Here is a 27,973-nt window from a genome sequence, read left to right as displayed (position 1 = left end):
AAGATGTTATTTGTATCAAGCATTTTCTCAAATATTTGGAAAATCCTAAACTATAGTTAATTCCGTGTTAATGTTATTTTTACAATATCTTTTTGATTTATCCAACTTTAAGCAACTTTGAAAAATAATTGAAAAAGCAATTTATTACTAATATTTGAATCAATAGTTTCAACAGCAGCATGGACATTGCACCTTTGAAAAAGTAATTTTGGTTAATTAGTTTTATCCAATTTTTATGAAACTTAGTGTTTTATGTGCCAGGATGGCCGAGCGGTCTAAGGCGCTGCGTTCAGGTCGCAGTCTCCTCTGGAGGCGTGGGTTCAAATCCCACTTCTGACAGTGTTCTTCCTTTTCTTCTTTGTTCTACAATGTCTCTTCCTTGTTGCTTGTGAAGAGAAATACTTAAGATATTCACTGCAAATCTGTTTCACAAACCACTTTGAAGAATAATCAACCTTCCATTATTTCTGCTTTATATCAATCAAAGAAAATGTTGCAATCTTCCCTAAAAATATGGACTTAAATACTACTTCAGACATCAATATTATATGTATTTTTTTCTTTGGTCAACATTTTTTCATATACTGAGTTTGCAAAATAAAATATCCCCCAACTTCTGAATCAGGGCTCCATATCTCAGGAGTAAGAACACTGCTCTTTTAAGCCAGTGGTCATGAACACAAACCCTACTTGTACACTCCTTCATAGCATCCAATCAAGGCCATAAGCCAATATCATTAGCCAGTTCTTGGAAAGTTCATAAATGTCTTTTCTATGGTGAGTGAAAATCCACAAGACAACAAATTCTAGACACTTGGAATCCAATCCTGAATAGAGCAAAAAAAATAATTACCGCATTTTTCCTTGGCATTCTATGAATTAGAAAAATAGATACTGCACAACCCCTTTTCAATGTATTTTGGAAACTGCCACATTTGGAGTAATGATTTTCTTTCAATGCAGCTCTCAATCAATCAATACAAAATTCAGGCATTAATTGTAGAGCATGTGAAGATGTTATTTGTATCAAGCATTTTCTCAAATATTTGGAAAATCCTAAACTATAGTTAATTCCGTGTTAATGTTATTTTTACAATATCTTTTTGATTTATCCAACTTTAAGCATCTTTGAAAAATAATTGAAAAAGCAATTTATTACTAATATTTGAATCAATAGTTTCAACAGCAGCATGGACATTGCACCTTTGAAAAAGTAATTTTGGTTAATTAGTTTTATCCAATTTTTATGAAAATTAGTTTTTTATGTGTCAGGATGGCCGAGCGGTCTAAGGCGCTGCGTTCAGGTCGCAGTCTCCTCTGGAGGCGTGGGTTCAAATCCCACTTCTGACAGTGTTCTTCCTTTTCTTCTTTGTTCTACAATGTCTCTTCCTTGTTGCTTGTGAAGAGAAATACTTAAGATATTCACTGCAAATCTGTTTCACAAACTACTTTGAAGAATAATCAACCTTCCATTATTTCTGCTTTATATCAATCAAAGAAAATGTTGCAATCTTTCCTAATAATATGGACTTAAATACTACTTCAGACATCAATATTATATATATTTTTTTCTTTGGTCAACATTTTTTCATATACTGAGTTTGCAAAATAAAATATCCCCCAACTTCTGAATCAGGGCTCCATATCTCAGGAGTAAGAACACTGCTCTTTTAAGCCAGTGGTCATGAACACAAACCCTACTTGTACACTCCTTCATAGCATCCAATCAAGGCCATAAGCCAATATCATTAGCCAGTTCTTGGAAAGTTCATAAATGTCTTTTCTATGGTGAGTGAAAATCCACAAGACAACAAATTCTAGACACTTGGAATCCAATCCTGAATAGAGCAAAAAAAATAATTACCGCATTTTTCCTTGGCATTCTATGAATTAGAAAAATAGATACTGCACAACCCCTTTTCAATGTATTTTGGAAACTGCCACATTTGGAGTAATGATTTTCTTTCAATGCAGCTCTCAATCAATCAATACAAAATTCAGGCATTAATTGTAGAGCATGTGAAGATGTTATTTGTATCAAGCATTTTCTCAAATATTTGGAAAATCCTAAACTATAGTTAATTCCGTGTTAATGTTATTTTTACAATATCTTTTTGATTTATCCAACTTTAAGCAACTTTGAAAAATAATTGAAAAAGCAATTTATTACTAATATTTGAATCAATAGTTTCAACAGCAGCATGGACATTGCACCTTTGAAAAAGTAATTTTGGTTAATTAGTTTTATCCAATTTTTATGAAACTTAGTGTTTTATGTGCCAGGATGGCCGAGCGGTCTAAGGCGCTGCGTTCAGGTCGCAGTCTCCTCTGGAGGCGTGGGTTCAAATCCCACTTCTGACAGTGTTCTTCCTTTTCTTCTTTGTTCTACAATGTCTCTTCCTTGTTGCTTGTGAAGAGAAATACTTAAGATATTCACTGCAAATCTGTTTCACAAACCACTTTGAAGAATAATCAACCTTCCATTATTTCTGCTTTATATCAATCAAAGAAAATGTTGCAATCTTCCCTAAAAATATGGACTTAAATACTACTTCAGACATCAATATTATATGTATTTTTTTCTTTGGTCAACATTTTTTCATATACTGAGTTTGCAAAATAAAATATCCCCCAACTTCTGAATCAGGGCTCCATATCTCAGGAGTAAGAACACTGCTCTTTTAAGCCAGTGGTCATGAACACAAACCCTACTTGTACACTCCTTCATAGCATCCAATCAAGGCCATAAGCCAATATCATTAGCCAGTTCTTGGAAAGTTCATAAATGTCGTTTCTATGGTGAGTGAAAATCCACAAGACAACAAATTCTAGACACTTGGAATCCAATCCTGAATAGAGCAAAAAAAATAATTACCGCATTTTTCCTTGGCATTCTATGAATTAGAAAAATAGATACTGCACATCCCCTTTTCAATGTATTTTGGAAACTGCCACATTTGGAGTAATGATTTTCTTTCAATGCAGCTCTCAATCAATCAATACAAAATTCAGGCATTAATTGTAGAGCATGTGAAGATGTTATTTGTGTCAAGCATTTTCTCAAATATTTGGAAAATCCTAAACTATAGGTAATTCCGTGTTAATGTTATTTTTACAATGTCTTTTTGATTTATCCAACTTTAAGCATCTTTGAAAAATAATTGAAAAAGCAATTTAATACTAATATTTGAATCAATAGTTTCAACAGCAGCATGGACATTGCACCTTTGAAAAAGTAATTTTGGTTAATTAGTTTTATCCAATTTTTATGTAACGTAGTTTTTTATGTGTCAGGATGGCCGAGCTGTCTAAGGTGCTGCGTTCAGGTCGCAGTCTCCTCTGGAGGTGTGGGTTCAAATCCCACTTCTGACAGTGTTCTTCCTTTTCTTCTTTGTTCTACAATGTCTCTTCCTTGTTGCTTGTGAAGAGAAATACTTAAGATATTCACTGCAAATCTGTTTCACAAACCACTTTGAAGAATAATCAACCTTCCATTATTTCTGCTTTATATCAATCAAAGAAAATGTTGCAATCTTCCCTAAAAATATGGACTTAAATACTACTTCAGACATCAATATTATATGTATTTTTTTCTTTGGTCAACATTTTTTCATATACTGAGTTTGCAAAATAAAATATCCCCCAACTTCTGAATCAGGGCTCCATATCTCAGGAGTAAGAACACTGCTCTTTTAAGCCAGTGGTGTTGAACACAAACCCTACTTGTACACTCCTTCATAGCATCCAATCAAGGCCATAAGCCAATATCATTAGCCAGTTCTTGGAAAGTTCATAAATGTCTTTTCTATGGTGAGTGAAAATCCACAAGACAACAAATTCTAGACACTTGGAATCCAATCCTGAATAGAGCAAAAAAAATAATTACCGCATTTTTCCTTGGCATTCTATGAATTAGAAAAATAGATACTGCACATCCCCTTTTCAATGTATTTTGGAAACTGCCACATTTGGAGTAATGATTTTCTTTCAATGCAGCTCTCAATCAATCAATACAAAATTCAGGCATTAATTGTAGAGCATGTGAAGATGTTATTTGTGTCAAGTATTTTCTCAAATATTTGGAAAATCCTAAACTATAGGTAATTCCGTGTTAATGTTATTTTTACAATATCTTTTTGATTTATCCAACCTTAAGCATCTTTGAAAAATAATTGAAAAAGCAATTTATTACTAATATTTGAATCAATAGTTTCAACAGCAGCATGGACATTGCACCTTTGAAAAAGTAGTTTTGGTTAATTAGTTTTATCCAATTTTTATGAAACGTAGCTTTTTATGTGTCAGGATGGCCGAGCGGTCTAAGGGGCTGCGTTCAGGTCGCAGTCTCCTCTGGAGGCGTGGGTTCAAATCCCACTTCTGACAGTGTTCTTCCTTTTCTTCTTTGTTCTACAATGTCTCTTCCTTGTTGCTTGTGAAGAGAAATACTTAAGATATTCACTGCAAATCTGTTTCACAAACCACTTTGAAGAATAATCAACCTTCCATTATTTCTGGTTTATATCAATCAAAGAAAATGTTGCAATCTTCCCTAAAAATATGGACTTAAATACTACTTCAGACATCAATATTATATGTATTTTTTTCTTTGGTCAACATTTTTTCATATACTGAGTTTGCAAAATAAAATATCCCCCAACTTCTGAATCAGGGCTCCATATCTCAGGAGTAAGAACACTGCTCTTTTAAGCCAGTGGTGTTGAACACAAACCCTACTTGTACACTCCTTCATAGCATCCAATCAAGGCCATAAGCCAATATCATTAGCCAGTTCTTGGAAAGTTCATAAATGTCTTTTCTATGGTGAGTGAAAATCCACAAGACAACAAATTCTAGACACTTGGAATCCAATCCTGAATAGAGCAAAAAAAATAATTACCGCATTTTTCCTTGGCATTCTATGAATTAGAAAAATAGATACTGCACATCCCCTTTTCAATGTATTTTGGAAACTGCCACATTTGGAGTAATGATTTTCTTTCAATGCAGCTCTCAATCAATCAATACAAAATTCAGGCATTAATTGTAGAGCATGTGAAGATGTTATTTGTGTCAAGCATTTTCTCAAATATTTGGAAAATCCTAAACTATAGGTAATTCCGTGTTAATGTTATTTTTACAATATCTTTTTGATTTATCCAACCTTAAGCATCTTTGAAAAATATTTGAAAAAGCAATTTATTACTAATATTTGAATCAATAGTTTCAACAGCAGCATGGACATTGCACCTTTGAAAAAGTAGTTTTGGTTAATTAGTTTTATCCAATTTTTATGAAACGTAGCTTTTTATGTGTCAGGATGGCCGAGCGGTCTAAGGCGCTGCGTTCAGGTCGCAGTCTCCTCTGGAGGCGTGGGTTCAAATCCCACTTCTGACAGTGTTCTTCCTTTTCTTCTTTGTTCTACAATGTCTCTTCCTTGTTGCTTGTGAAGAGAAATACTTAAGATATTCACTGCAAATCTGTTTCACAAACCACTTTGAAGAATAATCAACCTTCCATTATTTCTGCTTTATATCAATCAAAGAAAATGTTGCAATCTTCCCTAAAAATATGGACTTAAATACTACTTCAGACATCAATATTATATGTATTTTTTTCTTTGGTCAACATTTTTTCATATACTGAGTTTGCAAAATAAAATATCCCCCAACTTCTGAATCAGGGCTCCATATCTCAGGAGTAAGAACACTGCTCTTTTAAGCCAGTGGTGTTGAACACAAACCCTACTTGTACACTCCTTCATAGCATCCAATCAAGGCCATAAGCCAATATCATTAGCCAGTTCTTGGAAAGTTCATAAATGTCTTTTCTATGGTGAGTGAAAATCCACAAGACAACAAATTCTAGACACTTGGAATCCAATCCTGAATAGAGCAAAAAAAATAATTACCGCATTTTTCCTTGGCATTCTATGAATTAGAAAAATAGATACTGCACATCCCCTTTTCAATGTATTTTGGAAACTGCCACATTTGGAGTAATGATTTTCTTTCAATGCAGCTCTCAATCAATCAATACAAAATTCAGGCATTAATTGTAGAGCATGTGAAGATGTTATTTGTGTCAAGCATTTTCTCAAATATTTGGAAAATCCTAAACTATAGGTAATTCCGTGTTAATGTTATTTTTACAATATCTTTTTGATTTATCCAACCTTAAGCATCTTTGAAAAATAATTGAAAAAGCAATTTATTACTAATATTTGAATCAATAGTTTCAACAGCAGCATGGACATTGCACCTTTGAAAAAGTAGTTTTGGTTAATTAGTTTTATCCAATTTTTATGAAACTTAGCTTTTTATGTGTCAGGATGGCCGAGCGGTCTAAGGCGCTGCGTTCAGGTCGCAGTCTCCTCTGGAGGCGTGGGTTCAAATCCCACTTCTGACAGTGTTCTTCCTTTTCTTCTTTGTTCTACAATGTCTCTTCCTTGTTGCTTGTGAAGAGAAATACTTAAGATATTCACTGCAAATCTGTTTCACAAACCACTTTGAAGAATAATCAACCTTCCATTATTTCTGCTTTATATCAATCAAAGAAAATGTTGCAATCTTCCCTAAAAATATGGACTTAAATACTACTTCAGACATCAATATTATATGTATTTTTTTCTTTGGTCAACATTTTTTCATATACTGAGTTTGCAAAATAAAATATCCCCCAACTTCTGAATCAGGGCTCCATATCTCAGGAGTAAGAACACTGCTCTTTTAAGCCAGTGGTCATGAACACAAACCCTACTTGTACACTACTTCATAGCATCCAATCAAGGCCATAAGCCAATATCATTAGCCAGTTCTTGGAAAGTTCATAAATGTCTTTTCTATGGTGAGTGAAAATCCACAAGACAACAAATTCTAGACACTTGGAATCCAATCCTGAATAGAGCAAAAAAAATAATTACCGCATTTTTCCTTGGCATTCTATGAATTAGAAAAATAGATACTGCACATCCCCTTTTCAATGTATTTTGGAAACTGCCACATTTGGAGTAATGATTTTCTTTCAATGCAGCTCTCAATCAATCAATACAAAATTCAGGCATTAATTGTAGAGCATGTGAAGATGTTATTTGTGTCAAGCATTTTCTCAAATATTTGGAAAATCCTAAACTATAGGTAATTCCATGTTAATGTTATTTTTACAATATCTTTTTGATTTATCCAACCTTAAGCATCTTTGAAAAATATTTGAAAAAGCAATTTATTACTAATATTTGAATCAATAGTTTCAACAGCAGCATGGACATTGCACCTTTGAAAAAGTAGTTTTGGTTAATTAGTTTTATCCAATTTTTATGAAACGTAGTTTTTTATGTGTCAGGATGGCAGAGCGGTCTAAGGCGCTGCGTTCAGGTCGCAGTCTCCTCTGGAGGCGTGGGTTCAAATCCCACTTCTGACAGTGTTCTTCCTTTTCTTCTTTGTTCTACAATGTCTCTTCCTTGTTGCTTGTGAAGAGAAATACTTAAGATATTCACTGCAAATCTGTTTCACAAACTACTTTGAAGAATAATCAACCTTCCATTATTTCTGCTTTATATCAATCAAAGAAAATGTTGCAATCTTTCCTAAAAATATGGACTTAAATACTACTTCAGACATCAATATTATATGTATTTTTTTCTTTGGTCAACATTTTTTCATATACTGAGTTTGCAAAATAAAATATCCCCCAACTTCTGAATCAGGGCTCCATATCTCAGGAGTAAGAACACTGCTCTTTTAAGCCAGTGGTCATGAACACAAACCCTACTTGTACACTCCTTCATAGCATCCAATCAAGGCCATAAGCCAATATCATTAGCCAGTTCTTGGAAAGTTCATAAATGTCTTTTCTATGGTGAGTGAAAATCCACAAGACAACAAATTCTAGACACTTGGAATCCAATCCTGAATAGAGCAAAAAAAATAATTACAGCATTTTTCCTTGGCATTCTATGAATTAGAAAAATAGATACTGCACAACCCCTTTTCAATGTATTTTGGAAACTGCCACATTTGGAGTAATGATTTTCTTTCAATGCAGCTCTCAATCAATCAATACAAAATTCAGGCATTAATTGTAGAGCATGTGAAGATGTTATTTGTATCAAGCATTTTCTCAAATATTTGGAAAATCCTAAACTATAGTTAATTCCGTGTTAATGTTATTTTTACAATATCTTTTTGATTTATCCAACTTTAAGCATCTTTGAAAAATAATTGAAAAAGCAATTTATTACTAATATTTGAATCAATAGTTTCAACAGCAGCATGGACATTGCACCTTTGAAAAAGTAATTTTGGTTAATTAGTTTTATCCAATTTTTATGAAACTTAGTTTTTTATGTGTCAGGATGGCCGAGCGGTCTAAGGCGCTGCGTTCAGGTCGCAGTCTCCTCTGGAGGCGTGGGTTCAAATCCCACTTCTGACAGTGTTCTTCCTTTTCTTCTTTGTTCTACAATGTCTCTTCCTTGTTGCTTGTGAAGAGAAATACTTAAGATATTCACTGTAAATCTGTTTCACAAACCACTTTGAAGAATAATCAACCTTCCATTATTTCTGCTTTATATCAATCAAAGAAAATGTTGCAATCTTCCCTAAAAATATGGACTTAAATACTACTTCAGACATCAATATTATATGTATTTTTTTCTTTGGTCAACATTTTTTCATATACTGAGTTTGCAAAATAAAATATCCCCCAACTTCTGAATCAGGGCTCCATATCTCAGGAGTAAGAACACTGCTCTTTTAAGCCAGTGGTCATGAACACAAACCCTACTTGTACACTCCTTAATAGCATCCAATCAAGGCCATAAGCCAATATCATTAGCCAGTTCTTGGAAAGTTCATAAATGTCTTTTCTATGGTGAGTGAAAATCCAAAAGACAACAAATTCTAGACACTTGGAATCCAATCCTGAATAGAGCAAAAAAAATAATTACCGCATTTTTCCTTGGCATTCTATGAATTAGAAAAATAGATACTGCACAACCCCTTTTCAATGTATTTTGGAAACTGCCACATTTGGAGTAATGATTTTCTTTCAATGCAGCTCTCAATCAATCAATACAAAATTCAGGCATTAATTGTAGAGCATGTGAAGATGTTATTTGTATCAAGCATTTTCTCAAATATTTGGAAAATCCTAAACTATAGGTAATTCTGTGTTAATGTTATTTTTACAATATCTTTTTGATTTATCCAACCTTAAGCATCTTTGAAAAATATTTGAAAAAGCAATTTATTACTAATATTTGAATCAATAGTTTCAACAGCAGCATGGACATTGCACCTTTGAAAAAGTAGTTTTGGTTAATTAGTTTTATCCAATTTTTATGAAACTTAGTTTTTTATGTGTCAGGATGGCCGAGCGGTCTAAGGTGCTGCGTTCAGGTCGCAGTCTCCTCTGGAGGCGTGGGTTCAAATCCCACTTCTGACAGTGTTCTTCCTTTTCTTCTTTGTTCTACAATGTCTCTTCCTTGTTGCTTGTGAAGAGAAATACTTAAGATATTCACTGCAAATCTGTTTCACAAACCACTTTGAAGAATAATCAACCTTCCATTATTTCTGCTTTATATCAATCAAAGAAAATGTTGCAATCTTCCCTAAAAATATGGACTTAAATACTACTTCAGACATCAATATTATATGTATTTTTTTCTTTGGTCAACATTTTTTCATATACTGAGTTTGCAAAATAAAATATCCCCCAACTTCTGAATCAGGGCTCCATATCTCAGGAGTAAGAACACTGCTCTTTTAAGCCAGTGGTGTTGAACACAAACCCTACTTGTACACTACTTCATAGCATCCAATCAAGGCCATAAGCCAATATCATTAGCCAGTTCTTGGAAAGTTCATAAATGTCTTTTCTATGGTGAGTGAAAATCCACAAGACAACAAATTCTAGACACTTGGAATCCAATCCTGAATAGAGCAAAAAAAATAATTACCGCATTTTTCCTTGGCATTCTATGAATTAGAAAAATAGATACTGCACATCCCCTTTTCAATGTATTTTGGAAACTGCCACATTTGGAGTAATGATTTTCTTTCAATGCAGCTCTCAATCAATCAATACAAAATTCAGGCATTAATTGTAGAGCATGTGAAGATGTTATTTGTGTCAAGTATTTTCTCAAATATTTGGAAAATCCTAAACTATAGGTAATTCCGTGTTAATGTTATTTTTACAATATCTTTTTGATTTATCCAACCTTAAGCATCTTTGAAAAATAATTGAAAAAGCAATTTATTACTAATATTTGAATCAATAGTTTCAACAGCAGCATGGACATTGCACCTTTGAAAAAGTAGTTTTGGTTAATTAGTTTTATCCAATTTTTATGAAACTTAGTGTTTATGTGTCAGGATGGCCGAGCGGTCTAAGGCGCTGCGTTCAGGTCGCAGTCTTCTCTGGAGGCGTGGGTTCAAATCCCACTTCTGACAGTGTTCTTCCTTTTCTTCTTTGTTCTACAATGTCTCTTCCTTGTTGCTTGTGAAGAGAAATACTTAAGATATTCACTGCAAATCTGTTTCACAAACCACTTTGAAGAATAATCAACCTTCCATTATTTCTGCTTTATATCAATCAAAGAAAATGTTGCAATCTTCCCTAAAAATATGGACTTAAATACTACTTCAGACATCAATATTATATGTATTTTTTTCTTTGGTCAACATTTTTTCATATACTGAGTTTGCAAAATAAAATATCCCCCAACGTCTGAATCAGGGCTCCATATCTCAGGAGTAAGAACACTGCTCTTTTAAGCCAGTGGTCATGAACACAAACCCTACTTGTACACTCCTTCATAGCATCCAATCAAGGCCATAAGCCAATATCATTAGCCAGTTCTTGGAAAGTTCATAAATGTCTTTTCTATGGTGAGTGAAAATCCACAAGACAACAAATTCTAGAAACTTGGAATCCAATCCTGAATAGAGCAAAAAAAATGTTGCAATCTTTCCTAAAAATATGGACTTAAATACTACTTCAGACATCAATATTATATGTATTTTTTTCTTTGGTCAACATTTTTTCATATACTGAGTTTGCAAAATAAAATATCCCCCAACTTCTGAATCAGGGCTCCATATCTCAGGAGTAAGAACACTGCTCTTTTAAGCCAGTGGTCATGAACACAAACCCTACTTGTACACTCCTTAATAGCATCCAATCAAGGCCATAAGCCAATATCATTAGCCAGTTCTTGGAAAGTTCATAAATGTCTTTTCTATGGTGAGTGAAAATCCAAAAGACAACAAATTCTAGACACTTGGAATCCAATCCTGAATAGAGCAAAAAAAATAATTACCGCATTTTTCCTTGGCATTCTATGAATTAGAAAAATAGATACTGCACAACCCCTTTTCAATGTATTTTGGAAACTGCCACATTTGGAGTAATGATTTTCTTTCAATGCAGCTCTCAATCAATCAATACAAAATTCAGACATTAATTGTAGAGCATGTGAAGATGTTATTTGTATCAAGCATTTTCTCAAATATTTGGAAAATCCTAAACTATAGGTAATTCCGTGTTAATGTTATTTTTACAATATCTTTTTGATTTATCCAACCTTAAGCATCTTTGAAAAATATTTGAAAAAGCAATTTATTACTAATATTTGAATCAATAGTTTCAACAGCAGCATGGACATTGCACCTTTGAAAAAGTAGTTTTGGTTAATTAGTTTTATCCAATTTTTATGAAACTTAGTTTTTTATGTGTCAGGATGGCCGAGCGGTCTAAGGTGCTGCGTTCAGGTCGCAGTCTCCTCTGGAGGCGTGGGTTCAAATCCCACTTCTGACAGTGTTCTTCCTTTTCTTCTTTGTTCTACAATGTCTCTTCCTTGTTGCTTGTGAAGAGAAATACTTAAGATATTCACTGCAAATCTGTTTCACAAACCACTTTGAAGAATAATCAACCTTCCATTATTTCTGCTTTATATCAATCAAAGAAAATGTTGCAATCTTCCCTAAAAATATGGACTTAAATACTACTTCAGACATCAATATTATATGTATTTTTTTCTTTGGTCAACATTTTTTCATATACTGAGTTTGCAAAATAAAATATCCCCCAACTTCTGAATCAGGGCTCCATATCTCAGGAGTAAGAACACTGCTCTTTTAAGCCAGTGGTGTTGAACACAAACCCTACTTGTACACTACTTCATAGCATCCAATCAAGGCCATAAGCCAATATCATTAGCCAGTTCTTGGAAAGTTCATAAATGTCTTTTCTATGGTGAGTGAAAATCCACAAGACAACAAATTCTAGACACTTGGAATCCAATCCTGAATAGAGCAAAAAAAATAATTACCGCATTTTTCCTTGGCATTCTATGAATTAGAAAAATAGATACTGCACATCCCCTTTTCAATGTATTTTGGAAACTGCCACATTTGGAGTAATGATTTTCTTTCAATGCAGCTCTCAATCAATCAATACAAAATTCAGGCATTAATTGTAGAGCATGTGAAGATGTTATTTGTGTCAAGTATTTTCTCAAATATTTGGAAAATCCTAAACTATAGGTAATTCCGTGTTAATGTTATTTTTACAATATCTTTTTGATTTATCCAACCTTAAGCATCTTTGAAAAATAATTGAAAAAGCAATTTATTACTAATATTTGAATCAATAGTTTCAACAGCAGCATGGACATTGCACCTTTGAAAAAGTAGTTTTGGTTAATTAGTTTTATCCAATTTTTATGAAACTTAGTGTTTATGTGTCAGGATGGCCGAGCGGTCTAAGGCGCTGCGTTCAGGTCGCAGTCTTCTCTGGAGGCGTGGGTTCAAATCCCACTTCTGACAGTGTTCTTCCTTTTCTTCTTTGTTCTACAATGTCTCTTCCTTGTTGCTTGTGAAGAGAAATACTTAAGATATTCACTGCAAATCTGTTTCACAAACCACTTTGAAGAATAATCAACCTTCCATTATTTCTGCTTTATATCAATCAAAGAAAATGTTGCAATCTTCCCTAAAAATATGGACTTAAATACTACTTCAGACATCAATATTATATGTATTTTTTTCTTTGGTCAACATTTTTTCATATACTGAGTTTGCAAAATAAAATATCCCCCAACGTCTGAATCAGGGCTCCATATCTCAGGAGTAAGAACACTGCTCTTTTAAGCCAGTGGTCATGAACACAAACCCTACTTGTACACTCCTTCATAGCATCCAATCAAGGCCATAAGCCAATATCATTAGCCAGTTCTTGGAAAGTTCATAAATGTCTTTTCTATGGTGAGTGAAAATCCACAAGACAACAAATTCTAGAAACTTGGAATCCAATCCTGAATAGAGCAAAAAAAATGTTGCAATCTTTCCTAAAAATATGGACTTAAATACTACTTCAGACATCAATATTATATGTATTTTTTTCTTTGGTCAACATTTTTTCATATACTGAGTTTGCAAAATAAAATATCCCCCAACTTCTGAATCAGGGCTCCATATCTCAGGAGTAAGAACACTGCTCTTTTAAGCCAGTGGTCATGAACACAAACCCTACTTGTACACTCCTTAATAGCATCCAATCAAGGCCATAAGCCAATATCATTAGCCAGTTCTTGGAAAGTTCATAAATGTCTTTTCTATGGTGAGTGAAAATCCAAAAGACAACAAATTCTAGACACTTGGAATCCAATCCTGAATAGAGCAAAAAAAATAATTACCGCATTTTTCCTTGGCATTCTATGAATTAGAAAAATAGATACTGCACAACCCCTTTTCAATGTATTTTGGAAACTGCCACATTTGGAGTAATGATTTTCTTTCAATGCAGCTCTCAATCAATCAATACAAAATTCAGGCATTAATTGTAGAGCATGTGAAGATGTTATTTGTATCAAGCATTTTCTCAAATATTTGGAAAATCCTAAACTATAGGTAATTCCGTGTTAATGTTATTTTTACAATATCTTTTTGATTTATCCAACCTTAAGCATCTTTGAAAAATATTTGAAAAAGCAATTTATTACTAATATTTGAATCAATAGTTTCAACAGCAGCATGGACATTGCACCTTTGAAAAAGTAGTTTTGGTTAATTAGTTTTATCCAATTTTTATGAAACGTAGTTTTTTATGTGTCAGGATGGCAGAGCGGTCTAAGGCGCTGCGTTCAGGTCGCAGTCTCCTCTGGAGGCGTGGGTTCAAATCCCACTTCTGACAGTGTTCTTCCTTTTCTTCTTTGTTCTACAATGTCTCTTCCTTGTTGCTTGTGAAGAGAAATACTTAAGATATTCACTGCAAATCTGTTTCACAAACCACTTTGAAGAATAATCAACCTTCCATTATTTCTGCTTTATATCAATCAAAGAAAATGTTGCAATCTTTCCTAAAAATATGGACTTAAATACTACTTCAGACATCAATATTATATGTATTTTTTTCTTTGGTCAACATTTTTTCATATACTGAGTTTGCAAAATAAAATATCCCCCAACTTCTGAATCAGGGCTCCATATCTCAGGAGTAAGAACACTGCTCTTTTAAGCCAGTGGTCATGAACACAAACCCTACTTGTACACTCCTTCATAGCATCCAATCAAGGCCATAAGCCAATATCATTAGCCAGTTCTTGGAAAGTTCATAAATGTCTTTTCTATGGTGAGTGAAAATTCACAAGACAACAAATTCTAGACACTTGGAATCCAATCCTGAATAGAGCAAAAAAAATAATTACCGCATTTTTCCTTGGCATTCTATGAATTAGAAAAATAGATACTGCACAACCCCTTTTCAATGTATTTTGGAAACTGCCACATTTGGAGTAATGATTTTCTTTCAATGCAGCTCTCAATCAATCAATACAAAATTCAGGCATTAATTGTAGAGCATGTGAAGATGTTATTTGTATCAAGCATTTTCTCAAATATTTGGAAAATCCTAAACTATAGTTAATTCCGTGTTAATGTTATTTTTACAATATCTTTTTGATTTATCCAACTTTAAGCATCTTTGAAAAATAATTGAAAAAGCAATTTATTACTAATATTTGAATCAATAGTTTCAACAGCAGCATGGACATTGCACCTTTGAAAAAGTAATTTTGGTTAATTAGTTTTATCCAATTTTTATGAAACTTAGTTTTTTATGTGTCAGGATGGCCGAGCGGTCTAAGGTGCTGCGTTCAGGTCGCAGTCTCCTCTGGAGGCGTGGGTTCAAATCCCACTTCTGACAGTGTTCTTCCTTTTCTTCTTTGTTCTACAATGTCTCTTCCTTGTTGCTTGTGAAGAGAAATACTTAAGATATTCACTGCAAATCTGTTTCACAAACCACTTTGAAGAATAATCAACCTTCCATTATTTCTGCTTTATATCAATCAAAGAAAATGTTGCAATCTTCCCTAAAAATATGGACTTAAATACTACTTCAGACATCAATATTATATGTATTTTTTTCTTTGGTCAACATTTTTTCATATACTGAGTTTGCAAAATAAAATATCCCCCAACTTCTGAATCAGGGCTCCATATCTCAGGAGTAAGAACACTGCTCTTTTAAGCCAGTGGTGTTGAACACAAACCCTACTTGTACACTACTTCATAGCATCCAATCAAGGCCATAAGCCAATATCATTAGCCAGTTCTTGGAAAGTTCATAAATGTCTTTTCTATGGTGAGTGAAAATCCACAAGACAACAAATTCTAGACACTTGGAATCCAATCCTGAATAGAGCAAAAAAAATAATTACCGCATTTTTCCTTGGCATTCTATGAATTAGAAAAATAGATACTGCACATCCCCTTTTCAATGTATTTTGGAAACTGCCACATTTGGAGTAATGATTTTCTTTCAATGCAGCTCTCAATCAATCAATACAAAATTCAGGCATTAATTGTAGAGCATGTGAAGATGTTATTTGTGTCAAGTATTTTCTCAAATATTTGGAAAATCCTAAACTATAGGTAATTCCGTGTTAATGTTATTTTTACAATATCTTTTTGATTTATCCAACCTTAAGCATCTTTGAAAAATAATTGAAAAAGCAATTTATTACTAATATTTGAATCAATAGTTTCAACAGCAGCATGGACATTGCACCTTTGAAAAAGTAGTTTTGGTTAATTAGTTTTATCCAATTTTTATGAAACTTAGTGTTTTATGTGTCAGGATGGCCGAGCGGTCTAAGGCGCTGCGTTCAGGTCGCAGTCTTCTCTGGAGGCGTGGGTTCAAATCCCACTTCTGACAGTGTTCTTCCTTTTCTTCTTTGTTCTACAATGTCTCTTCCTTGTTGCTTGTGAAGAGAAATACTTAAGATATTCACTGCAAATCTGTTTCACAAACCACTTTGAAGAATAATCAACCTTCCATTATTTCTGCTTTATATCAATCAAAGAAAATGTTGCAATCTTCCCTAAAAATATGGACTTAAATACTACTTCAGACATCAATATTATATGTATTTTTTTCTTTGGTCAACATTTTTTCATATACTGAGTTTGCAAAATAAAATATCCCCCAACGTCTGAATCAGGGCTCCATATCTCAGGAGTAAGAACACTGCTCTTTTAAGCCAGTGGTCATGAACACAAACCCTACTTGTACACTCCTTCATAGCATCCAATCAAGGCCATAAGCCAATATCATTAGCCAGTTCTTGGAAAGTTCATAAATGTCTTTTCTATGGTGAGTGAAAATCCACAAGACAACAAATTCTAGAAACTTGGAATCCAATCCTGAATAGAGCAAAAAAAATGTTGCAATCTTTCCTAAAAATATGGACTTAAATACTACTTCAGACATCAATATTATATGTATTTTTTTCTTTGGTCAACATTTTTTCATATACTGAGTTTGCAAAATAAAATATCCCCCAACTTCTGAATCAGGGCTCCATATCTCAGGAGTAAGAACACTGCTCTTTTAAGCCAGTGGTCATGAACACAAACCCTACTTGTACACTCCTTAATAGCATCCAATCAAGGCCATAAGCCAATATCATTAGCCAGTTCTTGGAAAGTTCATAAATGTCTTTTCTATGGTGAGTGAAAATCCAAAAGACAACAAATTCTAGACACTTGGAATCCAATCCTGAATAGAGCAAAAAAAATAATTACCGCATTTTTCCTTGGCATTCTATGAATTAGAAAAATAGATACTGCACAACCCCTTTTCAATGTATTTTGGAAACTGCCACATTTGGAGTAATGATTTTCTTTCAATGCAGCTCTCAATCAATCAATACAAAATTCAGGCATTAATTGTAGAGCATGTGAAGATGTTATTTGTATCAAGCATTTTCTCAAATATTTGGAAAATCCTAAACTATAGGTAATTCCGTGTTAATGTTATTTTTACAATATCTTTTTGATTTATCCAACCTTAAGCATCTTTGAAAAATAATTGAAAAAGCAATTTATTACTAATATTTGAATCAATAGTTTCAACAGCAGCATGGACATTGCACCTTTGAAAAAGTAGTTTTGGTTAATTAGTTTTATCCAATTTTTATGAAACTTAGTGTTTTATGTGTCAGGATGGCCGAGCGGTCTAAGGCGCTGCGTTCAGGTCGCAGTCTCCTCTGGAGGCGTGGGTTCAAATCCCACTTCTGACAGTGTTCTTCCTTTTCTTCTTTGTTCTACAATGTCTCTTCCTTGTTGCTTGTGAAGAGAAATACTTAAGATATTCACTGCAAATCTGTTTCACAAACCACTTTGAAGAATAATCAACCTTCCATTATTTCTGCTTTATATCAATCAAAGAAAATGTTGCAATCTTCCCTAAAAATATGGACTTAAATACTACTTCAGACATCAATATTATATGTATTTTTTTCTTTGGTCAACATTTTTTCATATACTGAGTTTGCAAAATAAAATATCCCCCAACTTCTGAATCAGGGCTCCATATCTCAGGAGTAAGAACACTGCTCTTTTAAGCCAGTGGTGTTGAACACAAACCCTACTTGTACACTCCTTCATAGCATCCAATCAAGGCCATAAGCCAATATCATTAGCCAGTTCTTGGAAAGTTCATAAATGTCTTTTCTATGGTGAGTGAAAATCCACAAGACAACAAATTCTAGACACTTGGAATCCAATCCTGAATAGAGCAAAAAAAATAATTACCGCATTTTTCCTTGGCATTCTATGAATTAGAAAAATAGATACTGCACATCCCCTTTTCAATGTATTTTGGAAACTGCCACATTTGGAGTAATGATTTTCTTTCAATGCAGCTCTCAATCAATCAATACAAAATTCAGGCATTAATTGTAGAGCATGTGAAGATGTTATTTGTGTCAAGTATTTTCTCAAATATTTGGAAAATCCTAAACTATAGGTAATTCCGTGTTAATGTTATTTTTACAATATCTTTTTGATTTATCCAACCTTAAGCATCTTTGAAAAATAATTGAAAAAGCAATTTATTACTAATATTTGAATCAATAGTTTCAACAGCAGCATGGACATTGCACCTTTGAAAAAGTAGTTTTGGTTAATTAGTTTTATCCAATTTTTATGAAACTTAGTGTTTTATGTGTCAGGATGGCTGAGCGGTCTAAGGCGCTGCGTTCAGGTCGCAGTCTTCTCTGGAGGCGTGGGTTCAAATCCCACTTCTGACAGTGTTCTTCCTTTTCTTCTTTGTTCTACAATGTCTCTTCCTTGTTGCTTGTGAAGAGAAATACTTAAGATATTCACTGCAAATCTGTTTCACAAACCACTTTGAAGAAATATCCCCCAACTTCTGAATCAGGGCTCCATATCTCAGTAGTAAGAACACTGCTCTTTTAAGCCAGTGGTCATGAACACAAACCCTACTTGTACACTCCTTCATAGCATCCAATCAAGGCCATAAGCCAATATCATTAGCCAGTTCTTGGAAAGTTCATAAATGTCTTTTCTATGGTGAGTGAAAATCCACAAGACAACAAATTCTAGACACTTGGAATCCAATCCTGAATAGAGCAAAAAAAATAATTACCGCATTTTTCCTTGGCATTCTATGAATTAGAAAAATAGATACTGCGCAACCCCTTTTCAATGTATTTTGGAAACTGCCACATTTGGAGTAATTTTTTTCTTTCAATGCAGCTCTCAATCAATCAATACAAAATTCAGGCATTAATTGTAGAGCATGTGAAGATGTTATTTGTATCAAGCATTTTCTCAAATATTTGGAAAATCCTAAACTATAGGTAATTCCATGTTACTGTTATTTTTACAATATCTTTTTGATTTATCCAACTTTAAGCATCTTTGAAAAATAATTGAAAAAGCAATTTATTACTAATATTTGAATCAATAGTTTCAACAGCAGCATGGACATTGCACCTTTGAAAAAGTAATTTTGGTTAATTAGTTTTATCCAATTTTTATGAAACTTAGTTTTTTATGTGTCAGGATGGCCGAGCGGTCTAAGGCGCTGCGTTCAGGTCGCAGTCTCCTCTGGAGGTGTGGGTTCAAATCCCACTTCTGACAGTGTTCTTCCTTTTCTTCTTTGTTCTACAATGTCTCTTCCTTGTTGCTTGTGAAGAGAAATACTTAAGATATTCACTGCAAATCTGTTTCACAAACCACTTTGAAGAATAATCAACCTTCCATTATTTCTGCTTTATATCAATCAAAGAAAATGTTGCAATCTTTCCTAAAAATATGGACTTAAATACTACTTCAGACATCAATATTATATGTATTTTTTTCTTTGGTCAACATTTTTTCATATACTGAGTTTGCAAAATAAAATATCCCCCAACTTCTGAATCAGGGCTCCATATCTCAGGAGTAAGAACACTGCTCTTTTAAGCCAGTGGTCATGAACACAAACCCTACTTGTACACTCCTTCATAGCATCCAATCAAGGCCATAAGCCAATATCATTAGCCAGTTCTTGGAAAGTTCATAAATGTCTTTTCTATGGTGAGTGAAAATCCACAAGACAACAAATTCTAGAAACTTGGAATCCAATCCTGAATAGAGCAAAAAAAATAATTACCGCATTTTTCCTTGGCATTCTATGAATTAGAAAAATAGATACTGCACAACCCCTTTTCAATGTATTTTGGAAACTGCCACATTTGGAGTAATGATTTTCTTTCAATGCAGCTCTCAATCAATCAATCCAAAATTCAGGCATTAATTGTAGAGCATGTGAAGATGTTATTTGTATCAAGCATTTTCTCAAATATTTGGAAAATCCTAAACTATAGGTAATTCCGTGTTAATGTTATTTTTACAATATCTTTTTGATTTATCCAACTTTAAGCATCTTTGAAAAATAATTGAAAAAGCAATTTATTACTAATATTTGAATCAATAGTTTCAACAGCAGCATGGACATTGCACCTTTGAAAAAGTAGTTTTGGTTAATTAGTTTTATCCAATTTTTATGAAACTTAGTTTTTTATGTGTCTAAGGCGCTGCGTTCAGGTCGCAGTCTCCTCTGGAGGTGTGGGTTCAAATCCCACTTCTGACAGTGTTCTTCCTTTTCTTCTTTGTTCTACAATGTCTCTTCCTTGTTGCTTGTGAAGAGAAATACTTAAGATATTCACTGCAAATCTGTTTCACAAACCACTTTGAAGAATAATCAACCTTCCATTATTTCTGCTTTATATCAATCAAAGAAAATGTTGCAATCTTTCCTAAAAATATGGACTTAAATACTACTTCAGACATCAATATTATATGTATTTTTTTCTTTGGGCAACATTTTTTCATATACTGAGTTTGCAAAATAAAATATCCCCCAACTTCTGAATCAGGGCTCCATATCTCAGGAGTAAGAACACTGCTCTTTTAAGCCAGTGGTCATGAACACAAACCCTACTTGTACACTCCTTCATAGCATCCAATCAAGGCCATAAGCCAATATCATTAGCCAGTTCTTGGAAAGTTCATAAATGTCTTTTCTATGGTGAGTGAAAATCCACAAGACAACAAATTCTAGAAACTTGGAATCCAATCCTGAATAGAGCAAAAAAAATAATTACCGCATTTTTCCTTGGCATTCTATGAATTAGAAAAATAGATACTGCACAACCCCTTTTCAATGTATTTTGGAAACTGCCACATTTGGAGTACTGATTTTCTTTCAATGCAGCTCTCAATCAATCAATCCAAAATTCAGGCATTAATTGTAGAGCATGTGAAGATGTTATTTGTATCAAGCATTTTCTCAAATATTTGGAAAATCCTAAACTATAGGTAATTCCGTGTTAATGTTATTTTTACAATATCTTTTTGATTTATCCAACCTTAAGCATCTTTGAAAAATAATTGAAAAAGCAATTTATTACTAATATTTGAATCAATAGTTTCAACAGCAGCATGGACATTGCACCTTTGAAAAAGTAGTTTTGGTTAATTAGTTTTATCCCATTTTTATGAAACTTAGTTTTTTATGTGTCAGGATGGCCGAGCGGTCTAAGGCACTGCGTTCAGGTCGCAGTCTCCTCTGGAGGCATGGGTTCAAATCCCACTTCTGACAGTGTTCTTCCTTTTCTTCTTTGTTCTACAATGTCTCTTCCTTGTTGCTTGTGAAGAGAAATACTTAAGATATTCACTGCAAATCTGTTTCACAAACCACTTTGAAGAATAATCAACCTTCCATTATTTCTGCTTTATATCAATCAAAGAAAATGTTGCAATCTTCCCTAAAAATATGGACTTAAATACTACTTCAGACATCAATATTATATGTATTTTTTTCTTTGGTCAACATTTTTTCATATACTGAGTTTGCAAAATAAAATATCCCCCAACTTCTGAATCAGGGCTCCATATCTCAGGAGTAAGAACACTGCTCTTTTAAGCCAGTGGTGTTGAACACAAACCCTACTTGTACACTCCTTCATAGCATCCAATCAAGGCCATAAGCCAATATCATTAGCCAGTTCTTGGAAAGTTCATAAATGTCTTTTCTATGGTGAGTGAAAATCCACAAGACAACAAATTCTAGACACTTGGAATCCAATCCTGAATAGAGCAAAAAAAATAATTACCGCATTTTTCCTTGGCATTCTATGAATTAGAAAAATAGATACTGCACATCCCCTTTTCAATGTATTTTGGAAACTGCCACATTTGGAGTAATGATTTTCTTTCAATGCAGCTCTCAATCAATCAATACAAAATTCAGGCATTAATTGTAGAGCATGTGAAGATGTTATTTGTATCAAGCATTTTCTCAAATATTTGGAAAATCCTAAACTATAGGTAATTCCGTGTTAATGTTATTTTTACAATATCTTTTTGATTTATCCAACTTTAAGCATCTTTGAAAAATAATTGAAAAAGCAATTTATTACTAATATTTGAATCAATAGTTTCAACAGCAGCATGGACATTGCACCTTTGAAAAAGTAGTTTTGGTTAATTAGTTTTATCCAATTTTTATGAAACTTAGTTTTTTATGTGTCAGGATGGCCGTGCGGTCTAAGGCGCTGCGTTCAGGTCGCAGTCTCCTCTGGAGGCGTGGGTTCAAATCCCACTTCTGACAGTGTTCTTCCTTTTCTTCTTTGTTCTACAATGTCTCTTCCTTGTTGCTTGTGAAGAGAAATACTTAAGATATTCACTGCAAATCTGTTTCACAAACCACTTTGAAGAATAATCAACCTTCCATTATTTCTGCTTTATATCAATCAAAGAAAATGTTGCGATCTTCCCTAAAAATATGGACTTAAATACTACTTCAGACATCAATATTATATGTATTTTTTTCTTTGGTCAACATTTTTTCATATACTGAGTTTGCAAAATAAAATATCCCCCAACTTCTGAATCAGGGCTCCATATCTCAGGAGTAAGAACACTGCTCTTTTAAGCCAGTGGTCATGAACACAAACCCTACTTGTACACTCCTTCATAGCATCCAATCAAGGCCATAAGCCAATATCATTAGCCAGTTCTTGGAAAGTTCATAAATGTCTTTTCTATGGTGAGTGAAAATCCACAAGACAACAAATTCTAGACACTTGGAATCCAATCCTGAATAGAGCAAAAAAAATAATTACCGCATTTTTCCTTGGCATTCTATGAATTAGAAAAATAGATACTGCACATCCCCTTTTCAATGTATTTTGGAAACTGCCACATTTGGAGTAATGATTTTCTTTCAATGCAGCTCTCAATCAATCAATACAAAATTCAGGCATTAATTGTAGAGCATGTGAAGATGTTATTTGTGTCAAGCATTTTCTCAAATATTTGGAAAATCCTAAACTATAGGTAATTCCGTGTTAATGTTATTTTTACAATATCTTTTTGATTTATCCAACCTTAAGCATCTTTGAAAAATAATTGAAAAAGCAATTTATTACTAATATTTGAATCAATAGTTTCAACAGCAGCATGGACATTGCACCTTTGAAAAAGTAGTTTTGGTTAATTAGTTTTATCCAATTTTTATGAAACTTAGTTTTTTATGTGTCAGGATGGCCGAGCGGTCTAAGTCACTGCGTTCAGGTCACAGTCTCCTCTGGAGGCGTGGGTTCAAATCCCACTTCTGACAGTGTTCTTCCTTTTCTTCTTTGTTCTACAATGTCTCTTCCTTGTTGCTTGTGAAGAGAAATACTTAAGATATTCACTGCAAATCTGTTTCACAAACCACTTTGAAGAATAATCAACCTTCCATTATTTCTGCTTTATATCAATCAAAGAAAATGTTGCAATCTTTCCTAAAAATATGGACTTAAATACTACTTCAGACATCAATATTATATGTATTTTTTTCTTTGGGCAACATTTTTTCATATACTGAGTTTGCAAAATAAAATATCCCCTAACTTCTGAATCAGGGCTCCATATCTCAGGAGTAAGAACACTGCTCTTTTAAGCCAGTGGTCATGAACACAAACCCTACTTGTACACTCCTTCATAGCATCCAATCAAGGCCATAAGCCAATATCATTAGCCAGTTCTTGGAAAGTTCATAAATGTCTTTTCTATGGTGAGTGAAAATCCACAAGACAACAAATTCTAGACACTTGGAATCCAATCCTGAATAGAGCAAAATAAATAATTACCGCATTTTTCCTTGGCATTCTATGAATTAGAAAAATAGATACTGCACATCCCCTTTTCAATGTATTTTGGAAACTGCCACATTTGGAGTAATGATTTTCTTTCAATGCAGCTCTCAATCAATCAATACAAAATTCAGGCATTAATTGTAGAGCATGTGAAGATGTTATTTGTGTCAAGCATTTTCTCAAATATTTGGAAAATCCTAAACTATAGGTAATTCCGTGTTAATGTTATTTTTACAATATCTTTTTGATTTATCCAACCTTAAGCATCTTTGAAAAATAATTGAAAAAGCAATTTATTACTAATATTTGAATCAATAGTTTCAACAGCAGCATGGACATTGCACCTTTGAAAAAGTAATTTTGGTTAATTAGTTTTATCCAATTTTTATGAAACTCAGTTTTTTATGTGTCAGGATGGCCGAGCGGTCTAAGGCACTGCGTTCAGGTCGCAGTCTCCTCTGGAGGCGTGGGTTCAAATCCCACTTCTGACAGTGTTCTTCCTTTTCTTCTTTGTTCTACAATGTCTCTTCCTTGTTGCTTGTGAAGAGAAATACTTAAGATATTCACTGGAAATCTGTTTCACAAACCACTTTGAAGAATAATCAACCTTCCATTATTTCTGCTTTATACCAATCAAAGAAAATGTTGCATTCTTCCCTAAAAATATGGACTTAAATACTACTTCAGACATCAATATTATATGTATTTTTTTCTTTGGTCAACATTTTTTCATATACTGAGTTTGCAAAATAAAATATCCCCCAACTTCTGAATCAGGGCTCCATATCTCAGGAGTAAGAACACTGCTCTTTTAAGCCAGTGGTCATGAACACAAACCCTACTTGTACACTCCTTCATAGCATCCAATCAAGCCCGTAAGCCAAAATCATTAGCCAGTTCTTGGAAAGTTCATAAATGTCTTTTCTATGGTGAGTGAAAATCCACAAGACAACAAATTCTAGACACTTGGAATCCAATCCTGAATAAAGCAAAAAAATAATTACCGCATTTTTCCTTGGCATTCTATAAATTAGAAAAATAGATACTGCACATCCCCTTTTCAATGTATTTTGGAAACTGCCACATTTGGAGTAATGATTTTCTTTCAATGCAGCTCTCAATCAATCAATACAAAATTCAGGCATTAATTGTAGAGCATGTGAAGATGTTATTTGTGTCAAGCATTTTCTCAAATATTTGGAAAATCCTAAACTATAGGTAATTCCATGTTAATGTTATTTTTACAATATCTTTTTGATTTATCCAACTTTAAGCATCTTTGAAAAATAATTGAAAAAGCAATTTACTACTAATATTTGAATCAATAGTTTCAACAGCAGCATGGACAATTCACCTTTGAAAAAGTAATTTTGGTTAATTAGTTTTATCCAATTTTTATGAAACTCAGTTTTTTATGTGTCAGGATGGCTGAGCGGTCTAAGGCACTGCGTTCAGGTCGCAGTCTCCTCTGGAGGCGTGGGTTCAAATCCCACTTCTGACAGTGTTCTTCCTTTTCTTCTTTGTTCTACAATGTCTCTTCCTTGTTGCTTGTGAAGAGAAATACTTAAGATATTCACCGCAAATCTGTTTCACAAACCACTTTGAAGAATAATCAACCTTCCATTATTTCTGCTTTATACCAATCAAAGAAAATGTTGCATTCTTCCCTAAAAATATGGACTTAAATACTACTTCAGACATCAATATTATATGAATTTTTTTCTTTGGTCAACATTTTTTCATATACTGAGTTTGCAAAATAAAATATCCCCCAACTTCTGAATCAGGGCTCCATATCTCAGGAGTAAGAACACTGCTCTTTTAAGCCAGTGGTCATGAACACAAACCCTACTTGTACACTCCTTCATAGCATCCAGTCAAGCCCATAAGCCAAAATCATTAGCCAGTTCTTGGAAAGTTCATAAATGTCTTTTCTATGGTGAGTGAAAATCCACAAGACAACAAATTCTAGACACTTGGAATCCAATCCTGAATAAATCAAAAAAATAATTACCGCATTTTTCCTTGGCATTCTATGAATTAGTAAAATAGATACTGCACTTCCCCTTTTCAATGTATTTTGGAAACTGCCACATTTGGAGTAATGATTTTCTTTCAATGCAGCTCTCAATCAATCAATACAAAATTCAGGCATTAATTGTAGAGCATGTGAAGATGTTATTTGTGTCAAGCATTTTCTCAAATATTTGGAAAATCCTAAACTATAGGTAATTCCGTGTTAATGTTATTTTTACAATATCTTTTTGATTTATCCAACTTTAAGCATCTTTGAAACATAATTGAAAAAGCAATTAATTACTAATATTTGAATCAATAGTTTCAACAGCAGCATGGACATTGCTCCTTTGAAAAAGTAATTTTGGTTAATTAGTTTTATCCAATTTTTAAGAAACTCAGTTTTTTATGTGTCAGAATGGCCGAGCGGTCTAAGGTGCTGCGTTCAGGTCGCAGTCTCCTCTGGAGGCGAGGGTTCAAATCCCACTTCTGACAGTGTTCTTCCTTTTCTTCTTTGTTCTACAATGTCTCTTCCTTGTTGCTTGTGAAGAGAAATACTTAAGATATTCACTGCAAATCTGTTTCACAAAAAACTTTGAAGAATAATCAACCTTCCATTATTTCTGCTTTATACCAATCAAAGAAAATGTTGCATTCTTCCCTAAAAATATGGACTTAAATACTACTTCAGACATCAATATTATATGTATTTTTTTCTTTGGTCAACATTTTTTCATATACTGAGTTTGCAAAATAAAATATCCCCCAACTTCTGAATCAGGGCTCCATATCTCAGGAGTAAGAACACTGCTCTTTTAAGCCAGTGGTCATGAACACAAACCCTACTTGTACACTCCTTCATAGCATCCAATCAAGCCCGTAAGCCAAAATCATTAGCCAGTTCTTGGAAAGTTCATAAATGTCTTTTCTATGGTGAGTGAAAATCCACAAGACAACAAATTCTAGACACTTGGAATCCAATCCTGAATAAAGCAAAAAAATAATTACCGCATTTTTCCTTGGCATTCTATAAATTATAAAAATAGATACTGCACATCCCCTTTTCAATGTATTTTGGAAACTGCCACATTTGGAGTAATGATTTTCTTTCAATGCAGCTCTCAATCAATCAATACAAAATTCAGGCATTAATTGTAGAGCATGTGAAGATGTTATTTGTGTCAAGCATTTTCTCAAATATTTGGAAAATCCTAAACTATAGGTAATTCCATGTTAATGTTATTTTTACAATATCTTTTTGATTTATCCAACTTTAAGCATCTTTGAAAAATAATTGAAAAAGCAATTTACTACTAATATTTGAATCAATAGTTTCAACAGCAGCATGGACAATTCACCTTTGAAAAAGTAATTTTGGTTAATTAGTTTTATCCAATTTTTATGAAACTCAGTTTTTTATGTGTCAGGATGGCTGAGCGGTCTAAGGCACTGCGTTCAGGTCGCAGTCTCCTCTGGAGGCGTGGGTTCAAATCCCACTTCTGACAGTGTTCTTCCTTTTCTTCTTTGTTCTACAATGTCTCTTCCTTGTTGCTTGTGAAGAGAAATACTTAAGATATTCACCGCAAATCTGTTTCACAAACCACTTTGAAGAATAATCAACCTTCCATTATTTCTGCTTTATACCAATCAAAGAAAATGTTGCATTCTTCCCTAAAAATATGGACTTAAATACTACTTCAGACATCAATATTATATGAATTTTTTTCTTTGGTCAACATTTTTTCATATACTGAGTTTGCAAAATAAAATATCCCCCAACTTCTGAATCAGGGCTCCATATCTCAGGAGTAAGAACACTGCTCTTTTAAGCCAGTGGTCATGAACACAAACCCTACTTGTACACTCCTTCATAGCATCCAGTCAAGCCCATAAGCCAAAATCATTAGCCAGTTCTTGGAAAGTTCATAAATGTCTTTTCTATGGTGAGTGAAAATCCACAAGACA

The 27,973-nt window shown here is 33.5% G+C and overlaps 23 non-coding genes across 23 annotated transcripts; all 23 read left to right on the top strand.

The window, feature by feature from the left end:
* The first annotated feature begins 256 nt into the window (after positions 1–256).
* Positions 257–339, top strand: TRNAL-CAG (transfer RNA leucine (anticodon CAG)). The gene has a single exon. It is a non-coding gene; the product is annotated as a tRNA-Leu (tRNA).
* A 928-nt stretch (positions 340–1,267) lies between these two features.
* TRNAL-CAG (transfer RNA leucine (anticodon CAG)) lies at positions 1,268–1,350 on the top strand. The gene has a single exon. It is a non-coding gene; the product is annotated as a tRNA-Leu (tRNA).
* Positions 1,351–2,278: 928 nt separating this feature from the next.
* TRNAL-CAG (transfer RNA leucine (anticodon CAG)) lies at positions 2,279–2,361 on the top strand. Its single transcript has one exon. It is a non-coding gene; the product is annotated as a tRNA-Leu (tRNA).
* A 1,939-nt stretch (positions 2,362–4,300) lies between these two features.
* On the top strand, positions 4,301–4,383 carry TRNAL-CAG (transfer RNA leucine (anticodon CAG)). The gene has a single exon. It is a non-coding gene; the product is annotated as a tRNA-Leu (tRNA).
* Positions 4,384–5,311: 928 nt separating this feature from the next.
* TRNAL-CAG (transfer RNA leucine (anticodon CAG)) lies at positions 5,312–5,394 on the top strand. Its single transcript has one exon. It is a non-coding gene; the product is annotated as a tRNA-Leu (tRNA).
* Positions 5,395–6,322: 928 nt separating this feature from the next.
* TRNAL-CAG (transfer RNA leucine (anticodon CAG)) lies at positions 6,323–6,405 on the top strand. The gene has a single exon. It is a non-coding gene; the product is annotated as a tRNA-Leu (tRNA).
* A 928-nt stretch (positions 6,406–7,333) lies between these two features.
* TRNAL-CAG (transfer RNA leucine (anticodon CAG)) lies at positions 7,334–7,416 on the top strand. Its single transcript has one exon. It is a non-coding gene; the product is annotated as a tRNA-Leu (tRNA).
* A 928-nt stretch (positions 7,417–8,344) lies between these two features.
* TRNAL-CAG (transfer RNA leucine (anticodon CAG)) lies at positions 8,345–8,427 on the top strand. The gene has a single exon. It is a non-coding gene; the product is annotated as a tRNA-Leu (tRNA).
* A 928-nt stretch (positions 8,428–9,355) lies between these two features.
* Positions 9,356–9,438, top strand: TRNAL-CAG (transfer RNA leucine (anticodon CAG)). The gene has a single exon. It is a non-coding gene; the product is annotated as a tRNA-Leu (tRNA).
* A 927-nt stretch (positions 9,439–10,365) lies between these two features.
* TRNAL-CAG (transfer RNA leucine (anticodon CAG)) lies at positions 10,366–10,448 on the top strand. The gene has a single exon. It is a non-coding gene; the product is annotated as a tRNA-Leu (tRNA).
* Positions 10,449–11,731: 1,283 nt separating this feature from the next.
* On the top strand, positions 11,732–11,814 carry TRNAL-CAG (transfer RNA leucine (anticodon CAG)). Its single transcript has one exon. It is a non-coding gene; the product is annotated as a tRNA-Leu (tRNA).
* A 927-nt stretch (positions 11,815–12,741) lies between these two features.
* On the top strand, positions 12,742–12,824 carry TRNAL-CAG (transfer RNA leucine (anticodon CAG)). The gene has a single exon. It is a non-coding gene; the product is annotated as a tRNA-Leu (tRNA).
* Positions 12,825–14,107: 1,283 nt separating this feature from the next.
* Positions 14,108–14,190, top strand: TRNAL-CAG (transfer RNA leucine (anticodon CAG)). The gene has a single exon. It is a non-coding gene; the product is annotated as a tRNA-Leu (tRNA).
* A 928-nt stretch (positions 14,191–15,118) lies between these two features.
* TRNAL-CAG (transfer RNA leucine (anticodon CAG)) lies at positions 15,119–15,201 on the top strand. The gene has a single exon. It is a non-coding gene; the product is annotated as a tRNA-Leu (tRNA).
* Positions 15,202–16,129: 928 nt separating this feature from the next.
* TRNAL-CAG (transfer RNA leucine (anticodon CAG)) lies at positions 16,130–16,212 on the top strand. The gene has a single exon. It is a non-coding gene; the product is annotated as a tRNA-Leu (tRNA).
* Positions 16,213–17,495: 1,283 nt separating this feature from the next.
* TRNAL-CAG (transfer RNA leucine (anticodon CAG)) lies at positions 17,496–17,578 on the top strand. Its single transcript has one exon. It is a non-coding gene; the product is annotated as a tRNA-Leu (tRNA).
* Positions 17,579–18,506: 928 nt separating this feature from the next.
* TRNAL-CAG (transfer RNA leucine (anticodon CAG)) lies at positions 18,507–18,589 on the top strand. Its single transcript has one exon. It is a non-coding gene; the product is annotated as a tRNA-Leu (tRNA).
* Positions 18,590–19,362: 773 nt separating this feature from the next.
* On the top strand, positions 19,363–19,445 carry TRNAL-CAG (transfer RNA leucine (anticodon CAG)). The gene has a single exon. It is a non-coding gene; the product is annotated as a tRNA-Leu (tRNA).
* Positions 19,446–21,367: 1,922 nt separating this feature from the next.
* TRNAL-CAG (transfer RNA leucine (anticodon CAG)) lies at positions 21,368–21,450 on the top strand. Its single transcript has one exon. It is a non-coding gene; the product is annotated as a tRNA-Leu (tRNA).
* A 928-nt stretch (positions 21,451–22,378) lies between these two features.
* Positions 22,379–22,461, top strand: TRNAL-CAG (transfer RNA leucine (anticodon CAG)). Its single transcript has one exon. It is a non-coding gene; the product is annotated as a tRNA-Leu (tRNA).
* Positions 22,462–24,400: 1,939 nt separating this feature from the next.
* Positions 24,401–24,483, top strand: TRNAL-CAG (transfer RNA leucine (anticodon CAG)). Its single transcript has one exon. It is a non-coding gene; the product is annotated as a tRNA-Leu (tRNA).
* A 927-nt stretch (positions 24,484–25,410) lies between these two features.
* TRNAL-CAG (transfer RNA leucine (anticodon CAG)) lies at positions 25,411–25,493 on the top strand. The gene has a single exon. It is a non-coding gene; the product is annotated as a tRNA-Leu (tRNA).
* A 1,937-nt stretch (positions 25,494–27,430) lies between these two features.
* On the top strand, positions 27,431–27,513 carry TRNAL-CAG (transfer RNA leucine (anticodon CAG)). The gene has a single exon. It is a non-coding gene; the product is annotated as a tRNA-Leu (tRNA).
* The last annotated feature ends 460 nt before the right edge of the window (positions 27,514–27,973 follow it).

The sequence above is a fragment of the Taudactylus pleione genome, unplaced genomic scaffold (genome assembly GCF_031769625.1).
Source record: "Taudactylus pleione unplaced genomic scaffold, aTauple2 ptg000190l, whole genome shotgun sequence".
In the NCBI taxonomy this organism is placed as follows: domain Eukaryota; kingdom Metazoa; phylum Chordata; class Amphibia; order Anura; family Myobatrachidae; genus Taudactylus; species Taudactylus pleione.
Note: the sequence above shows the minus strand (reverse complement) of the source record. Positions and strands in the feature narration are given on the sequence as shown.